This window comes from Heloderma suspectum, chromosome 2 (genome assembly GCF_057233095.1).
Source record: "Heloderma suspectum isolate Gila_16-S chromosome 2, 16-S_ref, whole genome shotgun sequence".
Taxonomy (NCBI): Eukaryota; Metazoa; Chordata; class Lepidosauria; order Squamata; family Helodermatidae; genus Heloderma; species Heloderma suspectum.
In genome coordinates, this window is record NC_139459.1 from 25,332,259 (window position 1) to 25,356,653 (window position 24,395).

Here is a 24,395-nt window from a genome sequence, read left to right on the forward strand (position 1 = left end):
TGCCTTGAGTGCCATTATTCTTGGTAGAAAGGTGGGGTACAAATCAAATCAAAAATAAACAAACAGCCCCTAAGCAAATGTAGCAGTCATGTGATAAGAGGAGCGGTCCTCTTATGGCTGGGTAACTGGTTAAAGAACAGAAAGCAAAGGGTAGGAATAAATGGTCAGTAGTCACAATGGAGAGATGTAAATAGTGGCGTTCCCCAAGGATCTGTGCTGGTACTAGTGCTGCTTAGCTTGTCCATAAATGAGCTGGAGTTACCAGGTTGGCTGATGTTTAAGGTGGTTAAAACAAAAAGGATTGTGAAGAGCTCCAAAAGGATTTCTCCAAGATGAGGGAATGGGCATCAAAATGGCAAATGCGGTCCCCTGCTGTCTGGACTCACACTAGGATCTCTTCTTCACATAGCACATTGTTAAACTATGGAATTTGCTACTACAAGATGTTGTGATCACCACCAACTTGGACAGCTTTAAAGGGGTTTAGACAAATTCTTGGCAGATAAGGCTATTAATGGCTATTAGTCATGATGATTATCTTTTACTTCCAGTATCAGAGGCAATATGCCTCTGCATGCCAGTTGCTGGGAACACAAGTGGGGGAGTGCTGTTGCACTCATGTCCTGCTTGTGGGCTTCCCATAGGCATTCGCTCCGCCACTGTGGGAACAGAATGCTGGACTAGATGGACCCTTGGCCTGATCCATCTTGACTCTTCTTATGTTCTTACCTTGTTGTTGCAAATCCAGATAATAGTGGAAGTAAGAATTTAAGTAGAATATAATGCAACAGGCAGCTGTGATGCTCAGTATTTTTGGTAAAATAATGTGATTGGATAGTGGAAATTTATTTCTGGTCCAAAGACACTCCTTGAACATTTTAGTTCTAAATCTAATCTTTATCATGTATAAAATGATACAACCCAGTCAAGGCAGAGTTGATTTTGCCCTGTTGAAATGAATGATACTACACTAGCTCAAATCTAACTGCTTTGGTTTATCTGAGCTGTGGATGAGAGCTTAACAGTGCAATGCTATGGTTTCTGGGAAGATGTAAAACCCCACGCCTTCCTCTCTTCTGCACTGCTGGTCTTGCATGGTAGGCTTAGACTACATCAAAGGCTCTGAGGTTGGAGCACTCTGACTCAGGAAGCAGGATTGCCCTGACTGACTGTAATTCATAAACAAATTGAGCTAGAATATTTGGGGTTTAAGGCATTTAGGATAGATTTGTCCATTTACTATGTACCCAAATCTGTGGATTTTTTTTGTATGTGTTAAGCTTTCTAACCAGAACACAGATGTGCATCCAAAGGGGATAATTGCACTTCACAAATTTCAAAAATAACATCAAAAGTCAGAACATACCAGCAAGTTGGTGAGAGCCTGGGCTGCTCTGCATGTTACAGACCGCAAAGTCCTTATGTAGATTGTCATGGACAAACCTACTTGCAAGCTGTCCATGCATGTACATACATTGGTAGCTCATAATTTCAAGAAAACAGAGGGTATTCACTGAAAATAGAGAGCCAGTGTGGTGCAGTGGTGAGAGTGTTGAACTGGGAGCTGGGAGATCCGGGTTCTAGTCCCCACTCGGCCATGGAAGCTCACTGGGTGACTTTGGGCCAGTCACAGACTCTCAGCCCAACCTACCTCACAGGGTTGTTGTTGTGAGGATAAAATGGAGGAGGAGGGGGATTCTGTACGCTGCCTTGAGTTCCCTGGAGGAAAAAAGGCGGGACGTAAATGTAATAAATAAATAAATAAATAAATAAATAAAATATATACAGCTGCAGATTTGCTCCAAGGGAGAATACAAGTGTGAACAAATTCACACACAGATCTGTTTCCTCCACTGAAAAAAAAAAGTGAAAACCATTACAGGTTGAGAGCTCCTTCATCTGGAACAGGCTACTGGATTTTGGCCTATGCCTACTGAAAGGAAGTAAAATGGGAGATTATGGAAACAGTACATGGATTGCACTGAAATTCTGCAACCTCTTGGTTGCTGGACGTCACCAAAAGGGTGCCTATGTGTCCTTCTTTACAGAGGACAGTTCTCTATTTGAAGGGCTGTCAGACTGATGTCAGTCCTCCATTTAAAGGGCTGTCCAGTCCAAGTCCAGCTTACAGATAAAGAACCATAAGAAAGGAGAGCAAGGGGGGCATTGAAGCTGCCCTTCAACAATGACCACTTGGACACCAGACAGAGCAGGCACACAGGTCGACCTGGTCACAGTCTTCCCCACTATGGTGAACGGTACTGTATTTCTGTTTAAATTATAGTAATTATTTCTGAATCCATACATTTAAATTAGCATATGCACATTTTATGCAAATCTGTGTCTTCTTTTTTGTGATGCATGTGGCCACCCTACCAATTATTACCAATTATTTTATTACTGTCATTTTCAATAACTCAGAAATCTCTCAGTTTATGAAGAACATGCTCCTAATCTGTGAAACAATTCCCTCGCATTTTCAGTGCAATCCTATAGATGTCCACTCAGAAGAAAGTCTCCTTGAGTTCAACAGGACTTACTCCCAGGTAAGTGGATGTAGGATTGCAGCCTTAGTTAATCCTCTGAGAAAATTTATGTTAAAAATCGAAAGGATCAAACAGATGGTCTTAGGTCCTAGGCTGAAACAAATACAATCACATTTATAAAGGTGCATTTGATGAAGTTTTTGCAGACTTTAGTGAGGTGGGGAAAGTCTAAGGGTGTTTCTACGTTAAGCAAAACCACTGCAAAAACCCACATCCTTTCCAGCGCTTCCTGCTTTCCGTTTCTTTGCAGGATTAGGAAGGACTTCTTTACACGCCAGTCACGTGGTTTGAACTGAGGGAGTGCCTCCCTCCCTCCCTCCCTGGCATGTGCGCAAAGGAGTGGGGGGAGTCTTGTTTTTGTAGCTTAACTTCTGCTGTACTGTTTTCTCACAGCCCCCAGGAAACCTCTGACTTACATCTGAGTAGAGATAATACCACAGTATAAGTCTGAAATACTGGGCACACTTACATGGGAGTAAGTGGCATTGAACTCTGTGGGACTAACTTCTGAGTAGACATAAGATCACGCTGTAAGTCTGCAACCCTCAGCACAGTTACTTGGGAGTAAGCCTCATTGAACTTAATAGGGTGCTCTGAAACAACAGAGGACATTGCTTCTGAGCTTGGTGGTGTGGGGGATCAGATGTGTCTCCCTTCGTTGCAGGGAGGCATTTTATCCTCTTCTCCCTCCAACTGAGAAATGCAGAGGCAGGAGACGCAATCGCAACTGTTGCCCTCGCGCTTGTCAAATCTGCTCCGGTCTCCTTCCCCGCAACCTCACTCCCATCTGCAATGCCTGCATCATCCTGACTGTACCCCCAGCAACAGAAAACAAACAGCCACAGCAGGCAGACAGAGCGGTTTCTTCCACTGTGGGAGAATTCCACGTGGAGGTCATGGTGTTCTTGTTCCGTGGGCTGGGAAAAATACCACATTGTTTGCATTTGGGGAAAACACGGGATAGGCTGGGGGAAATGGCGGGAGACACCCTGGAGGGTAATGGCATCATCTAAAGAGCCCGCAAACTTCTGTGACAGAGCCATCTCAATAGCAGGCTAAAAGCTCCGTGTGATGAACCCCTAAGAGAAGGAGGGATACGCAGATTTAGCAAGTGCATTAAAAGGAAACTGTACTTCCTCGAAGTGATTCTCAGCACTGTTTCTGAGCTGTTTACACCCTATTTAGATACCTACAGCAACAAGAGGAAAAAGTGTCCAAGCTAGTCTTTGATTGGCCTTGGGCTCTGTTTGTTTATTGCGGCTTCCCATCAGGAAGCAATCGTGATAAGCTCTGTGACTCTGTTCTGGACAGTTTTTCCACATTGTGTAATTGCCTTTAACTGATAATGCTGGGAACACAGTGCACTATTCTTGGACTGATTTATTACAGAGGTTGGACTGAGGTACCCTTTTATTTATTTATTTATTTATTTAGCAATGCAAGTGCTTTTTCTGCTATAAGAACATTTTGCCCCTAAAAGCTGTCACATGATCAATGTGTCCTATTTGGGAAAGCTGCTGGGCCTGAGTTTCTTCTTCCTGTGAAGCACGCACAGATAAAAAGCAGCATTGAGGTAAGCACCTCCATTTCAACAGTTTTACTGAGCAAGAAAAAGCAGGGCTGTTGAACCTCAGGTCTGTAGGCCAAATCTAGTCTGTCATGCTCCCTTCCCCTGGCCCTGCACCCTTTCCCCTGACTGCCAATCATTTGGTGGTTTCCCAGTTTTTGTGGAGTTTCCTCCCTGGGGTGGGGTGTGGGGGTGGCTGGCTAGGAAAGACACAGCACAAATGGTTTCCCTCCAGGCTAGAATTCATGCCAAGTTAGAGCAAAGCTGATAATGTCTGCTCTTGATTAATGGCCCCTTTACCAGGTCTGGGCCCTGGCCTCTGTCCATCTCTGCTGACTGCTGGTGCAGGCTATGCAGTGCAGCATCACAGCGCTTGCAACCCAATCCAGCTGCCACATGGTGATGGTGGCTCATAAATGCATGAACCTCTTTCTCTCCCCCTCTCCTCAGCTGCTTTTCAGCACTGGCAGCTTGCTTTTGCAGCTCACGCATGTTGCCCAACGGTCTTCAGCTGGAGTTATGACTTTTCTGCCCTTATGGTCATCAACTCCAGAATATCTCAACAAACTGGGACAGAAGCCAAATTAAAGACAATTTTGGAACAAAGTCAGGATAAATGGCTTGTTTTTGAACTCATATAAGTGGACAATAGTAGAGTCAGAATCTTAAAAAACCCTGCCATGACACACCCAATTGAACGGAATCCGTTGTAACAACAGTGGTAAATGTTAAGGAGAGAGGTCTAGTGCAGATGTAACCTTCTGTGGCTTTAGATGTGTGCTTTGTGGAGACAGGCTTTTTACTGCTGCTGTGAGTCACTGTTGAGGAAGCAGCTGTGGAATACCTGATCTAACAAGCGGGATTTCAAAGAGTATGTTGAACCACCGGACTGTGGAATAAGGGGCGATTGTACAAAATTGTTGGCCAACCCTTCCATTTCCCAAGAGAGTAATTTGGTTGTGTTAAATTTTTCTAGTATTTTACAACAGGGGTGTGGGTGGTGTTACCTAAAAAAAAGCTTGCTGATTTGCTAGATCAGCCTTTCCCAGCCTGGTGCCCTCCATCAGCCTAGGCAGTGTGACCAATAGTCAGGGATGCTGGAATTTGTAGTCCAAAACATCTGGAGGGCACCAAATTGGGGAAGGCAGGGTTTAGATTATTTGTCCTAATTTGGAACCCTTCAAACACCCATTTCTTTTAAGAGGCTGGAAAAAAGTGCAATGACTTTATATTTGGTCTAGAATTTGTTAATTTATTAAAGCATTCATTGGCAATTCAGAGGAAATTATGTCACCTTGCTCATAGTTGCCCTTAGAGAATCAAGTCTCTGGGGACTTGGGTATGCCTTTAAACACAGTCCCAGAATGTGTTGAAGCAGGTGTGAGCTATTGGAAGTCAGTGGAGGCTAGAAGAGTCATCCAGGGCAGGGAGTGAATTCCACCTCTTAAACACCTTGGCTGTTGAGGAGGTGTTAGGGTGGTGTCCAGCTGCTGTGCTGCAGGCTGTAAAAGAGTAAGAGTGTTGTATCAGATGTTTTTCTTCTCAAGCAGCAAATGTGTATTTGTTGCTCACTTATTGAGCAGTGCATGAGGGTCCAGGCTATTTTCCCTAGATAGCACAGCAGCCAAAACTGTTGCAACAGTGAGTGTGATGCAGAATTCTGATCCGCTATTTTGGTTACATTTGGTGCATGAGCTCTGTGCTTGCACGCTCTATCGTCCTCCCTCTCCTCATAGGTTAACAGAAAACTTCCTGGGTTGATCTAACCGTACTTTCCTGTTACTGCTAAACTGGCAAACTCTGGTTTGATCAAGCCCTCCAAACCAGATTTGCATAACACTGTTTGATCTTGGTTTGCAACCCTTGCTCACTCAAGCCACAGTTTTCTTTTTCAGATGTAACGTCAAACTGTGGTTTGATCAAATGAGGGAAATATTTGATTAAGCTGAGTACATGAAGCGGGAGGGGAGGAAGTATGTGAGCATAGACTTGATTTTCAATACCCCAACCCATGATTTGGAGGACTGGGAGTGTAATGTCTGACTGCAGCCATTGTGTCCTCGGGTGAGAGCCCCAGTGCTACCATATATTTTTCTTTTCAGAGGTGGTGGGGAGGGGAGGCTGTGGGGAGGGCAGGCTGCAGCAGTACAGCAGTGGTGCTGCTTTACCAACCCTTTGGCTTGCTTTATTGCCTCTGCTCCTTACATCTGAGTAGACCTATCGGGCTAGTCTCCCAACCCCTCTCCCCTGACCTGGCACAGCCAGACCCCTAACTGCACCCAGTGTGCAGGATTAAATTTGGGTGAATGGGGCACACTGAAGCTGAAGTGTGCAGGAGCCACATTTAAGGTAAAATAAGTGCTAAAACAACTTTCAGAAATGCACACTTTAGAGAGGGAAACATCAGGGTGGCCATGATTTCATGTGTCCCCAGCGACCCTCAAGTACTTTTCCTCTGCAGTAAATCACACGTGTAGATTGGCTCTAGGATTCTCAGACTGGCTTTCCCAAAGCCACCTACCTGGTGTCAAGCTATGATTGGCCTAGAGCACACTGGGATATAATCATCTCTGTTCATCTCTCTAACACTATATTTTCTTTGGTAAGCTTCTCCTAGGTCTCCCCAGGATTCTCTTAATCACATTTCCCTCCAGACTTACATTAAGGTTCAGGAACAGGTTTATCTACTAAAAATGCATCATAGGTACAAAAAAATACCAGTGCAGCTTGTCCCACAAGCTGATGATTAAACACACCGGTTCACCTTTCCAGTAGAAGCATCTCTGATCAAGGTGTGAGGTGAGACAGAGGACAGGGAAGCATGTGATTGGGGACTACCCTTCACTCAGAATATATTTTGGAGCCACAGAAAGTAAAGCTTTCATGAAATAGTGCTTCTCTGTTACCTGCAGCATTTCTTTCTTATTATAGAAAATTTCCTCTTTGCATCCTTTTAACAATTTTCCTACTCTGAGGAAAATTTTCCTCCATCTATCAATATTATATGACTCAGCTGAGGTTGCTTCCATGCAAGCTGTTTTCTCGGGAAGAAGAATTGTCATTACCACACCTTTGAACTTCATTGCTTTTGTATTGTCTTCCTGTTCCTTGCTGAATCTTGATTAATAGTTCAGGCTTCACACAGGTGGTGGTGACATAATAGATATAAACTAGAGGGTATATCCCCTTCATGGATCACTGCCTTGTTGTGGCGAAGGGGCTTGCGTAACTCAGTGAAGCCATAAGCTATGCCGTGCAGGGCCACCCAAGACGGACAGGTCATGGCAGAGAGTTCTGACAAAATGTGGTCCACTGGAGAAGGAAATGGCAACCCACTCCAGTATTCTTGCCAAGAAAACCCCATGGAACGTATCACAAGGCTAAAAGAGATGACGCCGGAAGATGAGCCCCTCAGGTCGGAAGGTGTCCAATATGCTACTGGGGAAGAGCAGAGGGTATTTCCAAGTAGCGCCAGAAAGAGTGAAGCGGCTGGGCCAAACCCGAAAGGACACTCAGCTGTGGATGTGTCTGGTGGTGAAAAGAAAATCCGATGCTGTAAAGAACAATATTGTTTAGGAACCTGGAATGTCAGATCAATGAATCAAGGTAAGCTGGAGGTGGTCAAACATCAGATGGCAAGATTGAACATCGACATCTTGGGAATCAGCGATCTAAAATGGACAGGCATGGGCGAATTTAATTCAGGTGACCATCATATCTACTATTGTGGGCAAGAATCCCTTAGAAGAAATGGAGTAGCACTCATAGTCAACAAAAGGGTGGGAAAAGCAGTACTGGGGTACAATCTTAAAAATGATAGAATGATCTCAGTACGAATCCAAGGCAAACCATTCAACATCACAGTAATTCAAGTCTATGCCCCAACCACTGATGCCGAAGAAGCTGAGGTTGATCGGTTCTATGAAGACCTACAACACCTTCTAGAACTAACACCAAAAAAAGATGTCCTCTTCATCATAGGGGATTGGAATGCTAAAGTAGGAAGTCAAGAAATCACCGGGATAACAGGCAGGCATGGCCTTGGTGTACAAAATGAAGCAGGACAAACGCTAATAGAGTTTTGCCAAGAGAACACGCTGATCATAGCAAACACTCTTTTCCAACAGCACAAGAGGCGACTCTACACATGGACGTCACCAGATGGTCAATATCGAAATCAGATTATGTCCTTTGCAGCCAAAGATGGAGAAGCTCCATACAGTCAGTAAAAACAAGGCCTGGAGCTGACTGTGGCTCAGATCATGAGCTGCTTCTTGCAAAATTTCGGCTTAAATTGAAGAACGTCGGGAAAACCACTAAACCATTCAGGTATGACCTAAATCATATCCCTGATGAATATACAGTGGAGGTGAGGAATAGATTTCAGGGATTAGACCTGATAGACAGAGTGCCTGAGGAACTGTGGACGGAGGTCCGTAACATTGTTCAGGAGGCAGCAACGAAATCCATCCCAAAGAAAAAGAAATGCAAGAAAGCCAAGTGGCTGTCTGAGGACGCTTTACAAGTAGCTCACGAAAGAAGGGAAGCGAAAAGCAAGGGAGAAAGGGGAAGATATATCCAACTGAACGCAGAGTTCCAGAGAATAGCAAGGAGAGACAAGAAGGCCTTCTTAAATGAACAATGCAAAGAAATCGAGGAAAACAACAGAATGGGAAAGACTAGAGATCTCTTCAAGAAAATTGGAGATCTCAAGGGAACGTTTTGTGCAAAGACGGGCATGATCAAGGACAAAGAAGGCAGGGACCTAACAGAAGCAGATGAGATTAAGAAGAGGTGGCAAGAATACACAGAAGAACTATACAGGAAAGATCTGAATGTCCCTGATAGCCATGATAGTGCGGTCATTGAACTTGAGCCGGACATCCTAGAGAGTGAAGTCAAGTGGGCCTTAGGAAGCATTAGTAACAACAAAGCTAGCGGAGATGACAGTATTCCAGCCGAGCTATTTAAAATCCTAAAAGATGATGCTGTTAAAGTGCTGCATTCAATATGCCAACAAATCTGGAACACTCAACAGTGGCCACAAGACTGGAAAAGGTCAGTTTACATTCCAATTCCAAAGAAGGGCAACGCCAAAGAGTGTTCAAACTACCGCACAATTGCGCTCATTTCACATGCCAGCAAGGTGATGCTCAAAATCCTACAAGCTAGGCTTCAGCAGTATGCGAACCGAGAACTACCGGAAGTACAAGCAGGGTTTCGAAGAGGCAGAGGAACTAGAGATCAAATCGCCAACATTCGCTGCATCATGGAGAAAGCAAGAGAATTCCAGAAAAACGTCTATTTCTGCTTCATTGACTACGCTAAAGCCTTTGATTGTGTGGATCACAACAAACTGTGGCAAATTCTGAAAGTGATGGGAGTACCAGACCACCTTACCTGTCTCCTGAGAAACCTGTACGAGGGTCAAGAAGCAACAGTAAGAACCAGACATGGAACAACCGATTGGTTCAATATTGGGAAAGGAGTACGACAAGGCTGCATATTGTCACCCTGCTTATTTAACTTATATGCAGAGTACATCATGAGAAATGCCGGGTTGGATGAATCAGAGGTCGGAATTAAGATTGCTGGGAGAATTATCAACAACCTCCGATATGCAGACGTTACCACCCTAATGGCAGAAAGCGAAGAGGATCTAAAGAGCCTCTTGTTGAGGGTGAAAGAGGAGAGTGCAAAAGCTGGTTTGAAACTCAACATTAAAAAGACTAAGATCATGGCATCTGGCCCCATCACTTCCTGGCATATAGAAGGGGAAGAAATGGAAGCAGTGACAGATTTTACTTTCTTGGGCTCCAAGATCACCGCAGACGGTGACTGTAGCCATGAAATTAAAAGACGCTTGGTCCTTGGGAGGAAAGCTATGGCAAACCTAGACAGCATAGTAAGAAGCAGAGACATCACCTTGCCGACAAAGGTCTGTCTAATCAAAGCTATGGTTTTCCCAGGAGTAATGTATGGCTGTGAGAGCTGGACTATAAGGAAGGCTGAGCGCCGAAGAATTGATGCTTTCGAACTGTGGTGCTGGAGAAGACTCTTACGAGTCCCCTGGACTGCAAGGAGGTCAAATCAGTCCATCCTAAAGGAAATCAACCCTGAGTGCTCATTGGAAGGACAGATACTGAAGCTGAAGCTGAAATATTTTGGCCACCTAATGCGAAGAGAAAACTCCCTGGAAAAGACCCTGATGCTGGGAAAGACTGAAGGCCAAAGGAGAAGGGGACGGCAGAGGATGAGATGGCTAGATAGCATCACGGATGCAATGAATATGAACTTGAGCACGCTCCGGGAGAGAGCGCAGGACAGGAAGGCCTGGCGTACTATGGTCCATGGGGTCACGAAGAGTCGGACACGACTGAACGACTGAACAACAACAACAAGAGGGTATATACAGCTATTTGGCAGGGCTGCTAACACAGACCTGCAGCAGGGTTTCTCTCTCCCAAGGGAATCGAAGGAGAGGGGAGTCTGGGCTGTACTTAACGGAACAGTGCACAGTTGATTTGTTGTGCCAGAATACAACATAGTCCTCCCATTATTTTTCAGACCTGATTTCTGGTGATTGATTCATTGACTGATTTGTTACTTAAATGCAACGGCAGTGTCAGCCTGTCCAAGGCATTACTGAGGCTTGTCCCTATTACTGGCACTTTAATTGGTCGTTTCCCAGTACCTCCTAGTCACAATCAGCCCTTTAATTAGCTGTTTCCCACTAGCTGTTCATTAATTTAAAAATAAATGTTATCACAGTTGCAATAACTGCATGAATGTATGTAGCGGTGTGTGTGTGTACACTTAACCCTTCAGCTACTTGATGCATTTCTTCTGCAACTCTCCCCAATTTTCTTGCCCTCTGGCTGGGCTCCAAGACTGGGTTTCCTGGTCAAGTGAAGAAAAGTAAGCAGCCTAGTATTAGAAACGTCTAATACTAAATAGCGCATGAGATGATGTCATTTTGCTATGTATCTCTGTACTTGCATCTCACAGCAGTGGCTGGCAGGGAAGTGCACAGTGCAATATCATCACATCTTATTGGGGAAGGGCTATGGCGTAGTGATAGTGCAGCTGCTTTGCATGCAATGCAAAATTTGGTTGTAGGCTCAGTCTCTGGTGGCATCTCCAGGTAGGGCTGTGAAAGACATGTTTGAAAACCTGGAAAGCTGCTGCTACTCTGGGCTCCTTCATACAGAGCTTTGATCCTGCAATTGAGATTGCTCCTTCACAGAACTTTGCCGGCACCGTGCTGTGACCCTCCAGGGTGTCTCCTGAACTAAATGCCCTCTGTTTCGTTTTTAAATAGATCGTAGATAATGAGCTATCAAATTACCCCGTTCTGTTCCGCTTGAGTTCCCTCCTTGAAAAGAGGAACAGTGGCAAGAAGAGGAGCGAGATAATGGAAGACTTAGATATGGGGAGAAGGAGGGGGAAGCGGGTGAGGGAAAAGGAAGCGGGTGAAAAAGGGAGTCGTCATGATCCTGCATTTAAAATGGAAGGAGAAAATCCCTTTTTAATTGTGGGATTTTAGGCTGGTGTAGAAATGCCCTCAGTGTAGTAATACAAAGCTAGATGGACCAATATTCTGGCTCACTATCAAGGCAGTTTCCTATGTTCTACTTTGTATTAGATGTTACAAAGAAAAGAAGGAATTGAGATGCACTGAGTTTTCTTTAAAAATAAAATCGAAATCTGGAGCAGCAGGGAGTCTGGTGGACACTAAGAGCAGGGTCCGTGGGCACACCATGTTGGAAACCCCTGCTTTATTTGAAGGGCTGTCAGAGGATAGTCCTTTATTGAACCTTGTTCTTAGGTTCTTGGCCAAGTTCCTTTTCTCACCAGTTTGTGTTCTGGAAAATATGTCTTTTGTGACCAGCCATGCTCACTATGGCAATAATTTTATGAATGGGGAAGTCCTCCATAGCAGCCACTTTGTGGGACCACCCATGGCACTCTCAAAATTCCAAATGTGCCACTGACCCCCAAAAGGTTGGTGGCCGCCGAAATAGAGGACTGTCCTCTGTAAAGTGGGACCCATGGCCACCCAACATTCACTCAATCCACCATCTAAAAAATAGTTGTGTGATCATTCTTAAGAATGGCTGCAACATATGAAAGTGTTCTCTTAATGGATGTCTGAAAACAACCTGAGTATTTACATGCCTACAAGAAATCCCTTACCACTGAAAAACATTTGATCATGTTGTATGGGATAAAATGACCACCCAGATATTACTGTAGTCTACAGCGTAGACCCACAAAAAGCCAAATTAGACAGATACAGCTAGCATTATATGATAAAGCTGCCAAAAATTTGGATTCTGGTGGCCCACAAAAGCATTCCACTGAAACGAACCAAAACTCAGCCTCTTGTAAGTCTGACTCTTTCAAAACTGTTCATGATATATAAAGCCATAAAGAGTAACTAGTGTGTGGTCATTGTCTTTAGAGATACTTTTAAACATCAGATAACCAACACCAATGCAGGAACTTCTTGTGTCTATATGCAATGTATTTCTTTATTTGCATTTCTGCCCTGAAGGCTCAGGCTGGGTTGCAAAGACTGTTAACAAAATAGAAACATGGGGGGGGGGGGGTCCTAACAGTATTTTAAGACTTTTAAGACACAACATTTTAAGATTTCAAAAATGATCAAATCTTAGCAAAAGTAAAATCTCTCATCAACTGCTTAACACTTTTCTTTTTTTTTTAACCCAGCCCAGGGCAAGCAGGGCTTACAGCCTCAGGCTCAGACTTTAGCAAGTCTCCAAGGGAAGGGGATTTCATCATTGCCCCATATAAAGTCATCTGATCTTTAACACCTGATTTGGAGACCCTCTTCAGTGTGCCCCTGGCTTCAGAGGCTAGGCAGGTAGTGACTGGGGAGAGTGCCGTTCCAGGGGTAGTGTAAACCCCATGAACAGATTGGTTTAGCCCAATAGGGGCTGCGACATCACTGCAAGGAAGAAAACAGCATGTTCTTCAGGGAAGCTGAATAATAACTTTGGTTTCTTATCACCTCGTATAAGGTAAATTGTGAAAAGGTAAAGGCTTGCAATAATAATAATGCAAATATATCATTACATTTACATAACATTATTATTGATATAACATATTTATAGAGATACAAAAAAATATTCCCCATCACCTTGCACATCAACAATATACATATATAAATTCAGTTTAAGAATGTAAGAAGAGCCATGGACCCTTGGTCTGATCCAGCATGGATCTTCAACCAGCTGCTACTACAGGGCAATAGGAATGAAGGGGCTTGCAAGAGAAGCTTAACTTGCTTTACCCTCCCCAGATAGCAGAAGGACGACAAGGAGTTCAGTCCTTATACGCGGCAGCAAGCATCATCCTTAGCTTTCTTTAAAGCTGTAATCAGAGCAGGGTTAGGGCTGGGGGGCCTCTGGGCAAAATGCCCTCTGATGGGCCTCTTCCTACATCAGTGCATCCAGGCAGGCTGACCTGGCCCTGGTGGTGTAAGGTAAATGTGCTGTGATCAGCTGGGCAGCATGGAGCCACCTTTTGACTCTCTCATAATGCCCCCCCCCATGCACCCACATTAAAGGTAAAGGTAAAGATGTCCCCAACCAGTCGTGTCCGACTCTAGGGTGCGGTGCTCATCCCCGTTTCTAAGCCGAAGAGCCAGCGCTGTCCGAATATGCTTCCGTGGTCATGTGGCTGGCATGACTGAACACCGAGGTGCACGGAACTCTGTTACCTTTCCCGCCAAGGCGGTACCTATTTATCTACTTGCAATTTCTTGCTTTCGAACTGCTAGGTTGGCAGAAGCTGGGACTGAAGATGGGAGCTCAATCCGTCACGCAGCACTCGGGTCTCGAACTGCTGACCTGCCGACCTTCCAGTCTGCAGTTCGGCGTCTTAACCACTAAGCCACCGCGGCTCAATCTGGCACCCACATTACCCAGTGGCATTGTGGGAAATTTGTCCTTCCCTCCTACCTAGGCACAAGGAAGTCTGGGACTGGTAGTTTATGAGAGGGTAGCACATATCTTTCTGCCTGTCAAATTAGAGGCCCTAGTTTAACTGCACAAGCACACTCACTCTGTTCTAGGAGATGCTAATGTAGTTGAGAAATGTTTGTGGACCTTTTCTGTGGCCGCACCCCAGTTATGGAACTCTCACATGGGAGGTTAATTTGGCCCCTTTTAAAAACTCTGCCACCAGGTGAAGACAATTTTGTTCAAGCGGGTGTTTTATTAACGTTGGTGCGTTAAGCTGACTGACTTTTTAATTATCTGCCATGCTGTCTCCATTGTTGTTGTTGTTTTTTACCTTTGGATGGGTTCCACCATCTGCCTTCTATGGATGGAAGGACTCCCCTCATAGAAGGTGCCTCCACCTGATTTTGGGGAATGGTCCCTCTCCACCCACAAATACACTGCAGCTCACCCATTTAGTAGGATCCCCACTTTCAGGGGGCTGGATGGCGTGCTCTGGGGAGGAGGGGCAGGGAAGTCCACTTCTATCAGCCCAGTTGCACATGCCAAAATCTGGATCCAAGTCCTTGATTTAGTTGTTTCATTGTTTTATTGTTCTTTGAATGTTTTGAACACTACTAGTGGAAAGTGAGGATATAATTTATTCTAATAAATACATTAAAAAAATTAGCAAATAACCTGATTTAGTATAAGGCAGGTTCCTATGAATAATAGATGTCCTCTTTTCACCAGACATATTGACAGACAGTTAATAAACAGTACTTGGTTTACCTTGTGATACGTTCCATGGGGTTTTCTTGGCAAGAATAAGGAGAAGGGGACAGCAGAGGATGAGATGGCTGGATAGCATCACCGATGCAATGAATATGAACTTGAGCACACTCTGGAAGCGAGCAGAGGACAGGAAGGCCTGGCGTGCTATGGTCCATGGGGTCACGAAGAGTCAGACACGACTGAACAACAACTTGGTTTACCACAGGAATATCTCAGAGTGTTCTGCTATTTTCACAACACAATATGATTTGCCCACTTAGTCCTTACCATCATGCCACAAGCATGTAAGAAAAGAAAAACTGGCACACTAACTACACCAAGGTCCCAGCAAGCAGAGAGCTCCAGATGTTACAAGCTGCCAAGGCACATACTGTAAGGCAGCCTTCCCCAAGCTGGTGTCCTTCAGATATTTTGAATTTCAACTCCTATCAGCCTGAGCCAGATGGCCAATGGTCAGGAATACTGGTCATTATAGTCCAAAGCCATGTGGAGAGCGAGGTTGCGGGAGGCTGGTGTAAGGGAAGAGAAAAACAGAGTTGCACATCAGGCTGCCTGCAGATAAAAGTTATTCTGGCTCCAAGCCAAACAACTTGTTAGATCAGGGTTAGGCAACCTGGTGCACTCTAGATGTTTTGGGCAACACCTCCCATCATCCTCAACCAGCATGGCCAATGGTAAGGGATTATGAGCTTTGTCGTCCAAAACATCTGGAGGGCACCTGGTTGCCTACTGCTGTTTCAGGCCAAGAGAGCGAAGGAAAACCCGTGAGGGGTTTGATAATATGCAGCATCAGTTGATGATTTGCATGTGTGAATGGGCTATTAGAATCTAGCACCAAAGACGGAACTTTCATATCCTCCCATGCACAGTGCTTTTCAGTGGATACAGTTCATGCTTTCAGTTGCCGTCAGTCACGTGCAGATAATTCATATGGTATACGTGTATGTGTGAACCAGTACAGTCAGCCCATGGGAAATCCATCCATAATTTCTCAAATATCCCGTCTCTTTCCTTGCCCTTTCATATAACATGGCCATACATATCAAGATGCATTTAGGGGAAAAAGTGATTCAACTGTTTTACAGGCTAATTTCAGAACATGCAGAGAGTCACTTCTTCCTTCATCTTACTCAGACTAAACATTTTAATAACAAGCCATATAAACTCCTATTTCAGATTTTTTGCAAAGGAAAGACAGTTTACAATGTCCCACTTACACCTTATAAAGACACATATTCAATCTTCTTAGCTTGCTTGTACTATGGCTCATATATTTATTCAGCCCCAAACAAGTGTTCACATGTTTGTCCTCATTTTTAAAAAGCTGACAAAAGTTAATGACTTCCAATTTATTTCACCACTGGTGATCTTTGGCGTCATTTTATATCTTCTTAATTAGGGCTATGATCATTTGAAAACATAAAGCAGCTGAGAGGACAGTTTTGCAAGTAGAAGAACTGAAGATGAGATTGTAATTCCCCTGAAATATGGGGGACAACCCACCACAAAGTTATCCCGTGCAAGTCCCACAGAAATGAATGGGTTTGGGCACATCAGAATTACACATAAATAAAGACAGCTTCTGTCCCTTTGTCACACTTGAGAGTGACCAAGAAATGGAATCTAGGATGGGTTTATGCAAATGAAAGGGTGTGGCTATCTCAATGGCTCCCATTATGTTGTATAAGATAAAGCAAATGTAATCGGCATGACTGGGCAAAAACTGATCTCTCCAAAAAATTAGAGCCACCAAGGGCAGGGAATGATTTAGTTGTCTCCCAGTGTTGTCCTTGAATACACCTCTATGCTTTCTCTCATGTAAGTAAATGGCTGCAATTAATTCCTGTAGAAAACAGTAAAGTGATATGCTTGGGAGCACCATTGCCATGGGAACAAACCCTGAGAATGGATGTCCTGGCCCTCACTGAAAGGTACCCTATTGTGTGTAGGGCGGACACTGCTAGAAACCTAGCTGTCTTTCTAATACAGGAGTCTTTTTTCCTCCACCACCTGTCCATCATAGCTATGGGCATTTTGTTAGTTCTTAAAATGACTTTGAAGCATGTATAAGGTGCCTTTTCAACCTCACCAAGTAAATTATAGCTGGCTTCCACATATGTGGGATTCCAAACATTTGAAAAACAATACATTTGATAAACACTTAAATCACAGTGTTAATGAATAGCCCACTTCTGGGATGGGATCCCATTCCCCAGCGAAGGCCTCATCTGCACTGGGGATTTACTCAGGTTCTACTGTAGCTCACAGATGATCGTGGCACATGACATTTCCCCCTCCCCGCAGCAGCTGTGCATTTTCATGCTGTAAAATCCACATTTTTGCAAACTTGTTTTGTGATAGATTTTCCCCTCAAGCTGGCTTCAGTGCATTTTGGGAGTCTGTGTGACCTCAACAAGTGATACTGCCTTTGGTGTGGGCTGGGTGTGTGTGCACAGCACTGATAGGAGGAAAGGAAAGCTGCATTATAACCATAGGACTGGATTTGCACATTATCATGCTTTGCTTTTCCCGAAATGAGCTTTGAAATCAGCATATTGCTGTGGGATGAGTTTGTTCTTTTGAAATCTCCACTTCTGCCCTGAAAACAGCCCACTAAACATGTCTACTCAGAAGTAATCCCCATTGACTCCCACCACACTTGCTCAACAAGGAGCTGAAAGAGGTGGGGAAGCCTACTGTGTTGAATCTGCACCTATCCAGATGTGTGGAGTTTTGCAAAAGGGTTAATAAGTTTAAAAAGTGCTTTATTCCCCCCCCCCCCCGAATGAGCCAGCTCTTTGGGATGACTTCTGTTCTTTTGAAATCTCCACTTCTGCCCTGAAAACAGCCTGCTAAACATGTCTACTCAGAAGTAATTCCCATTGACTTCCACTGCACTTGCTCAACATGGAGCTGAGAGGCATGAGGAAGCCTATTGTTTTGAATCTCCACTTTTCTTTCACATAACATTAATGACTTTAAGGATGCAATCCTATGCATGTTTAGACAATCCTATGCATGTTTTTTCCTTAAGGAGGAAAAAAGGTGGGATATAAATGTAATAAATAAATAATAAATAAAATAGACAGAGAGAAGGCCTACAGCTCCCAGCATTCCCCAGCCAGCCTTGGGGGATGCTGGGAGCTGTAGGCCTTTTCTCCGTCTAAACATGCATAGGATTGTGCCCTAACATGCTTTGTTTTCCCCCAAAGGAGCCTGCACTTTGGGATTACTGTTGTTCCTTTGAAACAGCCCACTAAACATGTCTACTCAGAAATAATTCCCATTGACTTCCACTGAGGTTCCACCCCTTCGCAGCTATGGGGTGGGGTGGGGGCATAAAAAGAAAATGCTGGGCTGGGGGGCTGCTGAATCTTCCTCCTCCTTCCAGGGAAAGGCCTCTGTGAAGCCTGGGATGCCACAGGGAGAGAGGGGTGCCGCAGATCCTCTGTTGCACCACCCGCTCAGCCCCCATGGCCTGGCTGTTCCTGCTGAGCATGCTGCTTGGGGCCAATGGGAGAAAGGAAGGTGCGCGGAGGCACATACACACTCCTCTCCCTTGATCCACTGCTTTCAAGAGTGAGGCTGAAGGGCTATGGGGGAAGACCCTTTGCTCTGTCTCTTTTTTTTAAGGAAGCTTCACCCACAGCCTGTCATGCAAAAACAGTTCTTTTGGAGGGGATGCCCCACTTTAATTGGCTGCGTGTGCTGTGGGAGGAGCAACTCTGAATTCATGGAAACACAGTTTTAAACAGAATCACATTGGAAAGCATCTCTATGTAGATAGGGCCAAAGACTAGTGCTCCTTCTTTTCATTTGCCCTCCTATCCTGGATTCTCTACATTGACGGGTTCTGCTGTTCTCATCATGAATCAGTTCAGATGGCAAAACAGTGAATCTTTTGCTCTGAAAAAGGTGGTTGTTGGGGAAATAATTTGCAAGTAGTGCTGTAGGCTTGGCAGTTTGCCAGCTCTCCATTATGAAGTGATCGCCTTCTGTTTAATGGGAAATCCCAGTTCTTATTCCCTATGGGGTTTTTGGTAGGTCTGAAGTATATCTTTGTGGTTAGGGGGAAAAAGACATTTACTAGGGAAGCAATGTGTTATGACCTCAGGCACTGTGCCAAGTGCAATAAAAAATCACTTTTACATGTCATTTATGCATTCAGAAAGATTTAGAGAGACTCTGCAGCATATCTCTTCATATGTTTGCCAACCTTCTGCAGGCTCTTATCCTCAAAGATGAGGAGGCAACTTTTAACACTTTTCTATGGACTAAGAAGTACGTTTTTTCACCAACGTTCCCTATTGGCTCCTCCCACCCCTGGTAAAACAGTGCTGTTCTTTGGTGTCTTTGGCTTTCTTCACACGGAGCTTTTATTCTGGCGATTGAGATTGCTCCTTCACTGAAGTTTGCGGGCTCTTTACATAACACCATGACCCTCCAGGGCGTCTCTTGCAGTAAATGCCCTTTGTTCCATTTTTAAATAGATTGCAGATAATGAGCTATCAAATTACCCTGTTGTGTTCCACTTGAGTTCCCTCCATGAAAGAGGAAAAGCAGCAAGAAAGGGACCAGGATCAATGAAAGATAATGGAAGAGTCAGATTTGGGGAGAAGGAGGGGAAAGGAAGCATGTGAAAAAGGGAGTTGTCATGATCCTGCATTTAAAACGGAAGCAGAAAGCCCCGGTTTAAATGTAGGATTTTAGGCTGGTGTAGAGATGCCCTTTGTCTTCTACATTACATATTTTCACTTGCCACAATTTCTTCCTCATAGCAGCCCTTCAGCCTGGATTGGGATTGCTGTTCCAGCACTGCTAATAGCTAAACTCCCCTCATTCCCTCAGAAACTCCCAGTGGGATCTCTGTTGTCTTGCTGCCATTGGCAGCAGGGAAGCAGTGATCCTGGCAGCTTTGGAGTTGCTGGGGGAGGTTAAAGCCTTCTCCCCACCCCAGTGATTCCTGACTGAGATAGCTGCTTTCCCGTTACCATTAGCACTGAGAAAGCATCAATCCCAGCTACTTCAGGATTGCTGGTGGGGGTGGGAAGGGCAGGTGAGGGCAACCCCCCCCATAACCCCAACTGGGATTGCTATTCCAGCTCTGGGGCAACTGGGTAGGACTGCTGCAGGCTTAGCGAACCTCACAGAGAGCAACGGAGGGCCAAATGTGGACTGTGGGTTGTGCATCATAGAAAGTAGCACTGGAAACGGGCACTCTTGGTACCTCCATTGATTCCACTGCTTTATCTATCCCATAATAAGGTGCAAGTTCCTTGATGCAAAGAACTGTCCCCTCACTCATAGGGTGTTTCCAGATATATTGCTCCTAGTGCTACCAATCAAACGACATTGTGCAGCTATTCCATCTTTCCCTCCTTGATGGATATTTTGTGGAAAGAAAAAAGACAGAAGAAGCGGTGGGAAAACAAAATTATTTGGATCTCCCATAAAACTCCACGAATGAGGCAGGCAGGGCAATTGCATGATAACAGCCTCATCTAGAAGCTTCCATGGAATCCTCTCCAATTAACACATTTTGGCCTAAAGAACTGGTAGGTACTGTCTTTTAGACATTACACATGGCTGGTTTAGTGTAGTTGTCTTCTGAGCACGGTCCTGACATTTAAGTCTGGTTTCTGACCAAGGCTTGTAAGCATCTAAGCCAATCAAGCTAGGGATGTACAAAGCTTTCAGTTTTGTCTTCTCTGTTTCTGATTTTTCCAGTCTTAATTTTGGTTCATCCCAAACTTTGAGAATTTTTCCAATCTTATGTTTGGTTTGTCCTGAACGTTGAGAATTTAAAAAAAAAGTTTGCATGAAGATTTGTATCCACATTACTCCTAATAGATGCATTTTGGGATAAATTCTTGCCTAATATATACACGTTTTGCAGTTTTCCTAATATAATGCATTTGTGAACACTAGTTTCACTAATACATTTTTAATGCACTTCCCCTAATATACACATTTTTGTACGCATTTTTCAGTTGGAGAACTCCATTGCAAAATTTGGAGAAGTGCAAATTTTTAAAATAACAGAGTTTTGGTTTGTGTATTGGTTTGAAAGTGCAAAATTATGTAAGTTTGCATTAAAATGAGAACAGAATGAATTTCTCCTCCATTCCTAACCCAGAAAGAAACTGGAATACTGTACAGGAACAGAGTCAGCAGAAGGCAACAACAAAATGACATGTGTATTGTAGGCTCTGCAGACTGCTGCAGTAATTTATGGAACGTTTAATCCACCAGCAGAACAAGAATAGTGCTTAACAGGTAATGTTCAGCAATAACATGAGCAGTAAAGTACTTTTGTTCTGTACTATCCATGCTTCCAACTCAGTTTACTCCTCATTGACTTGGTCACGGGAACAGTGAAAAGCTGAATTAATTTTACCACTGAAATTACTGCAGGAGTGAATTATTGCTGTAGGTCACATTTTAGAAACCTGTTATGTCAACAGTTACATGGATGGTTCAATAGGCATTGCCTCTAAACCAGGAGGTAGAACAGGAGTTGCCCAGGTTTACAGGGAGAGGTTGGGACAGGAGATAGTGAAGAGAGAACAAAGAGACAGAGAAGCTAAGAGGTGGATTGGGGAAGAAAGAAAACGAGAGGAGGTGGGGAAGGGACATATGAGATTGTATTAAGGTAGACATTTATGAATACCAAAAAAGAGGAAATGCATCACCAAAAAAAGAGGATAAGAGAGGACAGTGATTTGCATAATACTTGCATATGCTAATTTATAGATATAGATACAAATTTAGACATTATTATTATAATTTAAATAGAAATGCAGTACATCTAACTATAGTGTGGAAGACTGTGGCTAGATGACCTGTGCGTCTGCTTGTTCAGCCTCCTGTCCAGGTGCTAACTGTGGATGGGTAATAGTTCTTATGGCTCATGATCTATAAACTTGAACTGGACAGCCCTTCAAATAGAGGACTGTCCTCTGTAAAAGAGGACCCCCACTACCCTAGATGGATATTTGAAGGTTGTTGCTGTGTGGAGCAACCCTGCAAGCTGGGGATCAGTGTTTTCTGTCAGGTCTGTAAGGCAGACATTCCTGACAGCAGATCCTCTAAGGCCCGGCCTCCGTGTTCTGAGGAGAATTCAGAGAGGGAGACAATTATGAGGGAGACCTGGCTGGCCCTTTAGATGGTGTTACCTACAAGCTTCTTGACTAAAATCAACTTGTGATTTTAAAAATCTGTGGGCAAGGCCAGTGATTGGAACTAGGGCAGTTTTGACTGTTCAGTATCTGGAGTCTGGCAAGTTTTTAGTAGGTTGAGGGTGAACCCTGGAGAATTTTGGTGTGCCAGGGGATTAGGGCAGGGGCTAATAGAGAATGTTTAACACAACCCAGCTAAAAACACCTGGTGTATTCAACAAAATACCCGATACCAAATTGGAGATAAAAATATTAAATGGGAAGCTAAAATACCTAACAGTTCCTGACAAACAGGGCCAGGATTTCTTTGGCTTGGAAGTTAAGAGGGAAATCTGTGTTGTCACTTCAGCTCAGTGGTCCCTGAGGGACAGTGAAAAACAGCACTCCTGAACTGGACTCTCTAATGCTTCTAAGAGTGAAGAAGCACCCCTCACGCATCTCAGCCTCAATCAGGCCTGCTACAATGTAGGGACTTTATTTTGTCTGTATTAATTTAATCCGATGAAATATGTTACACCCCTACATCTTTCCTCAGTTTCTCCCTTTCCTTCATTATACTAAATGCACTTTCTCCTCCATAAAGTAGTTTTCTGAAAGGGAGGGGGGATGTTGATAAACTAGAGTGCTAAGACCCTTTTTATGAAGACTGTTTAGTTCACAGCTCACAGGGGGCTTTGCACTACTTGTTACCTAAGGCCCCTTGTTTAAGTTTTTCCCCTGTGTATGTAAAGGGGGGGGAAGAGAGAGAGAGAGAGAACATGGGTCCTCTTCCTTTAACTGGTGACGAGAGTTGTGGTATTATAGAGAAAAAAACAATATTATAATGCTGTTTAAACACGATTTCATCATGTAACAGAGGGAGCAATCCTATGGGGATAGGCAGCCACCTCCAAACTCGGAGGTGACCGCCTATCCAATGCAAGGCAGGAGAAGTGTGGAGGGGATTGTCTCCTCCGCACTTCTCCTGCCCTGCATTCGTGGCTAGATAGCCGATTTCAGCTGTCTAGCTGCAGGAAGTTGAAGCAGGGGCGGCAGCAGCTGGACAATAAATAGGATGTGTCGTACCCGCATTTCCACCCGCCCTGGGAACATCCCCTTTACGCCTTTCTGCGCTGCTCTTACAAGCGCGGAGCACAGGGCTGTTCCACGCTGCCTATGAGGCAGCGCGGGAGGGAGTAGGGGTGGGTTCTCTGGGAACCAACCTCAGAACCTGGGCTCCGAGGTCAGTTCCCGGGAACCGACTTATCCTACGGCCGCCTAGCCGCTGACTACCAGCTATAGGATTGCGCCCTAAGTACTTCAGGTCTTTAGTGCTGGGAATCTAGTACATTTAGTTTAATTAATTAGTGCCCAGCTCATATATTTCTTTTTTTAAACTGCTGCAGTCACTCAAATATTGTCTCAGCTATTATTTGCTTAGCACAGAATTCTGCTAAGGAATTAAATACTTCTCTTCCAGAATGGCCCAATACAAACTGAAGAAGGATTGGGGACAAAATAGGAAAAGAAGCAAATTTGCAGAGTTCATGTACATTTACTTCATGTAATAATCAGGTCTGTTCTGGGGGATGAGGAACTGAATGACAGTTGACTCTTGTCAGGATAATACAGGGGGACTTCACTGTCACTCTCTCCTCCTTCTGACAACTGCCAAGTGGACTGGCTAATTTTGGAGTCTGTTCTGGGAAAGGAAGACCAGAGCACACAAGCGGTTCACACATTTTGGCTTGGTTATTAACCAGCCATTGTTTGTACTCACCACCAAGGATTCCCCTCCCCTAACTCTTCCCTGCATGCCGAAGGACTTGGGATGGGATGGATTATTCCATTGGGCTTTGGAGCAGACAGAAGCATGTCAAGTCTCTCCTGCTGCTTCTGCCTACATACTTGGAAGCCTGGAACAGAAGTTACATTTTCAACAGGGAATGCACTGAAAATATTCCCTTAATGGTGAATGATTCCCATATTGACCATAACATTTAAAACTACTTACTATGTGGATTGCACTGTTCATGTTATGAGTCTCCTTACCTCCACTCCACATTCCCAGGTGCAGCTGGTTGTGGGTTGGAGATTTATTGCATGATGATGGTGATCCACACAGTAAGTAGTTCTAGATGTGTGTGGGGCAGGGGTCCATCACAACAGGGAAGTGCATATTTGGCATCATCTCCATGACAAGGCTATGTAATGTGCTGTCAGTGTGAGCTGTTAGAAACAACATTTCATGCAGAATTATATTTTCCCTGATTAGCATGACTTTTCTTCACGTGCATGGAAAATACCTTGGGGGAGCTGGGGGTGGCGACGGCCGACAGGAAGCTCTGGCGTGGGCTGGTCCATG

The 24,395-nt window shown here is 44.3% G+C and overlaps 1 protein-coding gene across 34 annotated transcripts in view; it reads left to right on the forward strand.

Annotated features, from left to right (window-relative positions):
- The first annotated feature begins 4,078 nt into the window (after positions 1-4,078).
- The window catches only part of LOC146352003 (uncharacterized), a 260,443-nt gene continuing 240,126 nt past the window's right edge, over positions 4,079-24,395 (forward strand). For 26 of the 34 annotated variants that reach the window (XR_014787561.1, XR_014787550.1, XR_014787551.1 and 23 more), the window contains exon 1: positions 4,079-4,119. The gene's annotated coding sequence lies outside the window, so the exon portion shown is untranslated. The other 8 variants (XR_014787545.1, XR_014787544.1, XR_014787552.1 and 5 more) reach the window with 6 other exon arrangements.